This window comes from Hordeum vulgare, chromosome 6H (assembly GCF_904849725.1).
Source record: "Hordeum vulgare subsp. vulgare chromosome 6H, MorexV3_pseudomolecules_assembly, whole genome shotgun sequence".
Lineage (NCBI taxonomy): Eukaryota > Viridiplantae > Streptophyta > Magnoliopsida > Poales > Poaceae > Hordeum > Hordeum vulgare.
The window spans coordinates 74,456,494-74,464,832 of NC_058523.1; the positions used below are offsets into that span (position 1 = coordinate 74,456,494).

At 42.0% G+C, this 8,339-nt stretch overlaps 1 long non-coding RNA gene across 3 annotated transcripts; it reads right to left on the bottom strand.

The window, feature by feature from the left end:
- Positions 1-1,274: 1,274 nt before the first annotated feature.
- LOC123401051 lies at positions 1,275-6,265 on the bottom strand. Of its 3 annotated transcripts, XR_006611011.1 has the most exons (4): positions 5,740-6,265; positions 3,737-4,051; positions 2,810-3,045; positions 1,275-1,447 (listed from the first exon to the last, which is right to left on the bottom strand). It is a non-coding gene; the product is annotated as an uncharacterized LOC123401051 (long non-coding RNA). The 3 variants fall into 3 exon arrangements; XR_006611012.1 differs by lacking the exon at positions 5,740-6,265 and having other exon boundaries at positions 2,810-3,048; positions 3,737-4,917; XR_006611010.1 differs by lacking the exon at positions 5,740-6,265 and having other exon boundaries at positions 3,737-4,911.
- Between the last annotated feature and the right edge of the window lie 2,074 nt (positions 6,266-8,339).

Genomic DNA, 8,339 nt, shown 5'->3' on the forward strand with positions numbered 1-8,339 from the left:
AGAAGAAGATTCTAGAGGAGCCAGTGATGAACGAAAATATTGAAGACCCTGATGGACAAGGTCTGACCAGATTTTTCTTCAATGCATGCTACTCATGTGGAGAAGAAGGACATTATTCACGGGATTGCACGAAGAGAAGCCAAGAGTATCTGGGAAAGTTCCCGAAGGAAGAAGTGGAGTTTGATCCTCTTGAAATAGAAAAACTGGCCAAAATAAAGGAGTCCGGAAAGAAGAAAAAGTACCCTCGAAAGAGCCAAATCTCTGCAGACATAGACCTGAGTCATGTCAGATGTTACAAGTGTATGAAATTTGGCCACCACAAATACATGTGCTCAAGAAGGAAGCCGGGAATCCAAGGAGCAAAAGCAGAAGCTAAGAAGCCTCGAGACTTGTCAGAACTCATTTGCTTTTGTTGCAAGGAAGCAGGACATTTTGCCAGCGATTGTCCACAAAGAAAGAAAGCTAGAATGGAGTAGTTAAGTTTTGATCATGGCAATAAGTATAGCACTCTTGTTTTTCATGAGATCATGGAGTGAAATTTTTGTAACAGAAGTCCCTGAGATTGTAATAACATCATGAATAAATGGAATTTATTGTCTCATGATTGCCTATGTTGAAACTGTATGCGTTGTTTCTCTTCGAACAAAGATCTCTGAACAATTATGAGGATATGAGAAAATATGGTCTATGCAGGCATGAGTATAATTCATTTAAGTGTGGTAGTAATCGATAAACCCACAGGATCCACTAAGTAGGAATGTACCATGATTACCAAGGAGACACATACATTCCTCTGAGTACCTATTTACTGACACCTCCAGATGACAACTCACTACGAGTCATTCCTCAAGGGCCCAGAAACGATCATGACCCTGACTAGTGATCATGATTACCCAAAAATCCTGAAGGACATGATGAAGCACATTCACCTTGAAGGAGATGCAGTCTACAAAGGCTACCCATTTGTGGAAAATAGAGTAGAACTTTGGTACGTGGAAGTACACCTCCACCCTGTGAAAGGAGTTTGTCCAAAGACTATGGGGCAATACTTTTTCATTTCACGTGTACCACGAGCAACCTTCTTTGATGTTGTTCGTGAAGCTGCCATGGAAGCCATACGTCAGATCGGAGAAATCCTTGAAGCAACTTGTTAGTGGTCCCATTTGTCATGTTCTTGTCATAATTTGTCCCATATGTCAAGAAGTTTTGATCAGGTTTTCATTTCACACATTCTCAAATCGCATACGATATGAATATTTCAAATAGAGCAGAAAGGACATGTGAAATTCATCAAATTAACACAAAGGTAGTATATTACAATTTTTCCAATCTATTACAAAGCAGATATGTTTATTATTACAATATATAATATTCATTCTTGGATAAGTAGAGCTTCACACAATTGGCTTCAAGGCTTCGCACTTCAACTTTCTTAGGCCTGGAGGTCCTGTAGAAGAAACAACCATATTTGTAAGAGCTACAAGATACAGATCAAGAATAGAAACAAGGCAAAAAACAAGCAATCCATGGCGGAAACCTTGAAGCGACAAATGTTTCTGAACTCAAATGAGAGAAGTTTGAGTCTAACCAATTAAACCAACTACCACTGATGTAACGTATAAAGATGGACTGAACAATAACAATACAAAAAAATGACAGCTGAATTATGAAGAGTCCTAAAATTGACCACTTTTGGCCTTAATTAATTGTGTGAAGCTGAAATGATTAATCTAAAGTAAGATATACCGGTATGTAGGCAAAAAATGTAGTCGAATGACCCATACTTAAATAACTCAAAAAAAAGGCAGCATCAAATACAATAGTAATTATTATTGGACATGATATAGTAAGGTACTCTCACTGGTTAAGGTACTCTGCAATACACGTACGTCGTACCAAAGTATGCGTCCAGACAGTAAGCAGACACAATTAGCTAGTCTTGTACGCACATTTTTCCACATGTATTTATAATAATTATTTTTTAGTAATATATGTTGCCAATGCTATGTATCACTAATTCAGTCCAACTAAACTGACAAATGCTACAGGCAGAAGTCCCATCAGCATCACAAATCAGAAGAACATACCCCCTAAGTCTGAACAACTAGTCCTCGCTTGCGACTACCCAGATAATACAATAAAACCCATGCGATTTAGTATGATAACAAAGTGCTGGTTTGACCGCCAACTCAAAACAACAATTAATTTGTACACTATCTGACACGCAAGTGAAAGACCACTAACAGATGCTCTATCTAACAGTACCTCGATGATGACACACTCTGGAGCCAAGTTACTCAAATGCACAAACAGTAGTGTATGGAAATCTGAGTTCAAATGCTACAGGAGTAACCAGTTTTTTCAATGTGTAAATCATGTGTTGAACAAAGCAGAATAATCATAAACAAACAGAACTACTGCAGATCCCATTGCAATGTCTAACAAGTAGATTAGAAGTATCTCTGCTACTGTACTAACCTCAAATGAGAGGCCAACCTATTGCTTTAAGTTAAGCCAAATGTGAGCTAGTAGTGAGTGCCAAGTGCCATCCAGATTGGAAACTACTGTAACGACATTCATCTACAATGGAAACTGATACATTTTGGCATCAAGATTTCTTCTTGCCAAAATATGACAGCAAGCACTGCCAAGACATGATCCCCACATTTTTCACTCGCAGCAAAAGTGAAAAGCATGCTATCACACCAAATAGACAAATCAAGAAACGCCTCCTATCAAGTGCAAAGCATGCTATCACACCAGAAAGATTTGGCAACAAATCACAAGAGAGCGAGCAGTAAGATCATACCCGTTCCTTCCTCTGCATTGCCTCTCCCGTGCGCAACGAGTTGAACTGCGCAAGAGGAAACCAAGAAACGCTCAGGAACGCACTCCAGTCCAGATGAGTTGGGCGCCTCCCTCGTCTCCGCCACCGCGGGTCCGGCTCCATTGGAGGGGGCGTAGGAGCGCTCATGGGCCGGTTCTTGGTCGTGGCCGTCCTCGCCCGGTTCTGCTGCTCCTGAACCGGACGGTTTCATCACGAATCTGCTAGCAGCAAGTAACAGAATAGCTCAATTCAGATCATAGCAAGAAACTTAACTCAGTTCAGATCGTACTTATCAGAAAACAGTAGCAGATTGGCTATCAGAAGAATTCAGAAGTTCAGTACAGAATACATTACTGAAGCTTAACTCAATTCTTAACAAAGATAATAAAGATGCATCACAAGAAACTGCTTAAGCTCGCATGCCAAGATTAAGAAAACATATGCAACAACAGCTATAAGAACAGAATCCAACAACGAATGACTGAAGTCTGAAAGGATCCTTATTATTTAGAACAAGATTACAACAGCACATAGCATCTGAGAACGAAATGTGGCTTACTGTAACAAGTAGCACGGCAAGCTTTCTCAAGAGATCACAAGCATATGACGGCAAAAAGGGCTAGATTCCAAAAATAAATTTCTGAACGCAGGACAAAATATTGCACAACATAATCTCTATCAGAAAAATTTCTACATGGAGAGGGACTGAGTAATGCTTATAGAGGTAGCAACTACCAAGGAACCCCCAACATTTTTAGCAATAATCAAGAAATCCAGATGTTCGGTTCAGACTTCAGACAATCAAGAAAAATAAATCAAGCAACATAATACACCAATCCATATGGCTTGGGGCCGGAGTGCCAGTCAATAATTATTGCATGAGAAATAAGACCAGCCTCGAGCTCTCACCGCAATTCTGCATGTAGAACTGGCAATCCTGTTCTGTTGATAAGTTCAGTTCAGACTTCGGACAGTTAATTTGTCTGAAAGAATCTCCCTGTTCTCTGCTCTGTTGTTGTTTGCAGGAGAGGAACCGAACCAATGGAGGGTGACGGACCTGGGTGAGGGGGTTGTCTTGGGGCCCTCTGGACTAGAAGCCGGAGAAGAGCCCCCCGAGCCCGCTCCCGATCACCGCCACGTCCTACCCGTACCTCGCCAGGAGCCCCGCACAGCAGAGCCCCCCGAGCCCGCTCCCGATCACCACCACGTCCGCCTCCGGCCTCTCTGCCACCCAGAACGAAACGTAAAGACGATGACGATGATTAACGATGTGTGCTTGCTCTTGCTTGACTTGGTAGGGCGCCATTTGTTCTTGCCATGCACGTAAATCAAAGCTGCTGCTGGCCAGGCAACTTGCGAACTGCTCGTCCACTACGGCCAAAAAATAATACTAATCGTGAACAAGAACATCAGATGCAAATCGCTCTTACAGTCCATATTTTTGGGGTTTTTTACCTCGAGCCAAAAGTGGTGTAATAATCTCATGATTGTTCTAATGTTGTTTTTAACATCATATACTCCTTCATGTCAGTTGGTTATCCTCACAACTAGTGTGATCCATTTTATCCGTGATGTTAGGCAACTACTGTACTAGATTGTGATGGTGTAATTTTTGGGGAAATTTACCATGGTGTCATCCGGCCCAAGGATTTTTGCACAAGGAGAGCAGTTACCTCTTAACCAAAAATGTTTCTACTTGGTACTGTGTCAAATAATGTACTACAGAATAATCAACAGGCTGGATATCTATAATCTACTTGGTGGCAAAAGTAAAACCAAGATTCCCCCCGTTGACCAATTTATGCATGGTAGAATACTAACACACCATGTGAAGCGATTCTTGCAGCTTCATGATGCATTGGAATTGCATCAATTGGTGTTTCTAAGCGAATTAACATAAGAAAGAACCAAGAAACAAGCTCCTGGATGTATAAGAAAACAGAGGACAAGCAAAAGCATGTTGCTGTTCAGCAAAGAGCATAAATGCAAGTGAAGAGCAAACATCTTTCAAACACTAGCAAATAAAGTAAGAAGTACAAATCGTATTTTCGTGTGAAACCAGCCTAAAGACTGATTAGCTATTAAGAAAGGGTCATAAGGCATGACACCCGGGTGCATAATATATATATATATATATATATATATATATATATATATATATATATATATATATATATATATATTTGATTATAAGCTGCATTTGTGTGAAGACTATTATATGCCACAACTCTGAATCAGGGAAACCGTCCTATGCTTACCATGAATTCAAAGTTTTGCTCCAAATTTGCCCCCCTTGACACACAGATTCAGAGTATTTGAAGAATAACAGAAACAACTGAATGTCCCAAGGCATGGTGTAAGTGCACATAAATCAGCAACAAAGACAATAGGTCTGCCACCAAAGCGGAAATGAACTTTGCATTTGGAGAGTAATCAACGGGTGACAGGACGGAAATAAAGCAAGAAACCATCCTGTAGGTGACAGCGGGTGAGTAATCAGCGGGTGACAGGACGGAAATGAACTTTGCATTTGGAGAGTAATCAGCGGGTGACAGCGGGTGACAGGCCAGCATCTTCAGGCTGATGAGCAAATCCTGTAGGAAACCATCGAAGGTTGAAAAATCGATGGTCGGAAGGAGAGATTACGAGGGAAGTGGAGGACGGACGAGCTCGGGTTCAGAGAGGGCCGCAAGCCACCGCGACTCCTCAGCGCTGGTGCTGCTCTCCGCGGCTCCCCGGACGGGGTTTCGCCGGCGGCGGCGGATGGCGACATGAGGAGGAAGAGGGGGTTCGCTTCACTTGTTTTGTGTCTTTGGTTCGCATCGCCTGCCCGAGCATGTCGCCCGGCTCGCAGACCAGGTCGGGCTTCTCCCCCAACATCGAGAGCGTCACGGAGGTCAAACGATGCCTACCTCCCCTCCCTTGTCCACCGCTGCCGCTGCCGCAGGCCCGCGTCCACCGAGCAGAACAGAGCAGCGCGGGCAGATCAGCTCTTCTCGGTGCGCGATTTGACGCCGCACCCGCCTTTGGGCAGGGACGGAGGGAAGCCAGTGAGAGATTGGCGAGCCCGATCTCCTCTCGCCGGCCGGTGTCAGAACTGGAAGCGATCTGTCGCGTTGAGCTAGGCCTTGAGCGCGTTGGCCGCCATGGCGAGGCTTGCGGGGCTCCGATCCGGAGGTCCTGGAGTCCGTCGAACCGACACGGGGGCGCAGAGCACGCGCGCGCGGGGTGGACGCCGGCGGGATTCGCGGCGGCGGCGGCGGGGTGTACGGGGACGGGAGTGGGGTTGGATCTGGCGACGGGAGTGGGGTTGGATCTTGCGACGAGAGGGGAGAGGGAGAGGGAGAGGTGACGACGCGCGTTCTCTGAAGGGTCGGGCGAGGAGAGTTAGCCACGGGCTCCTAGGGTTTAGGTTGGCTTCCTGAGACCGGAGTGAGAGACGTTGGATCTATCGAATGTGGACGGTTCAGATTGAATATAGTGAGGGTAATCCGTGGGAACAATTATCATTGGTTGGAAATATCTATGATTTAAAATACTAGTTTCTAAGTGCTAAATATAAATAGATTTTATGAACCAACTATCAAAAATATTGTGCGAAAAGGCATCATTGAAATTTTCATTCAACTTAGACCTCATATACTACTATATTAAAGCTACTAAGCTAGAAGCTTTCAGGTGCGTTTGACACTGTGAATAACGACTCACCTCGGCTTGACACATGTATCCCACTTTTTATTTTGGTTCACTTCAGGTTATTCATTGTGTCGTATTTTTTGTGCCTTTTTTTCATCGCTTGATAGATATTTCACTCCTTTTTATGTTTTTATTTATTTATTTATCTTTTGCAAGTTTATTTTCCTTTTCAAATAAATATTAAGATATTCATAGAATGATCGCACTTTTTAGAATTTTTGTTTACTTTTGAAAAAATGTTTGTGTTTTTAAATTTGGTTCAAAAAATCTAGAACAATATTCAAAAATTGTTACCTTCATTTCAAAATTGTTTGCAAATACAAAAAGTTCAGGATTTCAATTTTTTAAATGTTTTTATTTTTAACTTAAGGGTTTCCACTCATTTCCACCTCCCAGCGTCCCATATTTCCCTCCTCCTAATTTTGAACTTAATGATTTAAGAATTATAGTTTATATGAAAAGGCGTTCGTTATATAAATCATTGCAACCAACTCGATGTCAAACCCATTGTCATTCCTTCTCTCATGTTAAAATAAGAAACAACATACATGAAAGCACGGGTTAAGCGATCGGCGCGGCGTGCCACTGCACCTTCCACCTACTAGTTTTATGTATGATCACCGAGTTGTATGCATTTCCGACCTTTCTAACTATTTTTGGTAGGCGGGTTTGACGCGTGACATAGAATGGACCCACGAGTGACATGTCAACATAGTTAGAACATGTTACGACATTTTTATAATCGTCGTAAAAGTTATGACGATCTCATCTTATGCGGTTACGACGTTTTTGACTCACATCGTCGTAATTTATATGTAGATTTGATCCCCTTAAACGGTTTACGACAATCTTGGATGAAATCGTCATAGATTTATGACGAATTCATCAACGACGTCTTAAAAAACATCATGTATGAGCATATTTCTTGTAGTGTGCTTGTCCTCAAGCGAAAGCCTAGCTCAATAAATATGTCCACATGTTTAGGGAGAGAGGTGTCGACAAAACAAGATACGAACATGCATGCATCATGATCAAGCTCAGAACAGCAATACTAACATATAATCTCTCATGCTAAAGTGATAATTCCTTCACAAAGTAAAGCATGGATCAAGAACCCTACCGAGAAGTAACAACCGATAGCCTTTAGTCATTGAAGCAATTGCAATTTATCACAACATCAGAAAGACTCAAATAAGAGCTTGTAAAGAAAATCCACATACTCAATCATTATTTCGTTCTCTACAATTGCTACAACTCACGTGGTACTCATGAGATAAAGTTTCAGCTGGACACAGAGAAAGATAGGGGATTACAGTTTTGCCTCCCAACTGCTCATCTCAAGGGTAATGTCAACAATAATAATTTATGAATACTTACCTCCAAGTTGTCATATGAATATAGATCTTTCCCAAGCATGTGACGGTAGCCAAGACAAAGGCAAAATAAAGAATTGGTGAAAATCACCATGACTCTTTCAGGGACAAAAAGTAAAGGTACAAGATAGGCCCTTCGTAGAGGGAAGCAGAGGTTGTCATGCGCTTTTGAGGTTTGGATGCGTGTCCTCTTAGTGCGGAGGAACGTCACTTTATATTGCCTCCTATGATAAAGAACTTTATTATGCAGTATGTCGTTTTTATGTCTTCCTCATCACAGGTTCGTATAAAGCTTATTTTTCACAAACTAATAGATCATACATATTAGAGAGCAATTTTTATTGCTTGCACCGATGACAACTTACTTGAGGGATCTTATTCAATCCATAGGTAGGTATGGTGGACACTCATGGCAAAACTGGTTTGAAGGTCTATGGATGCAC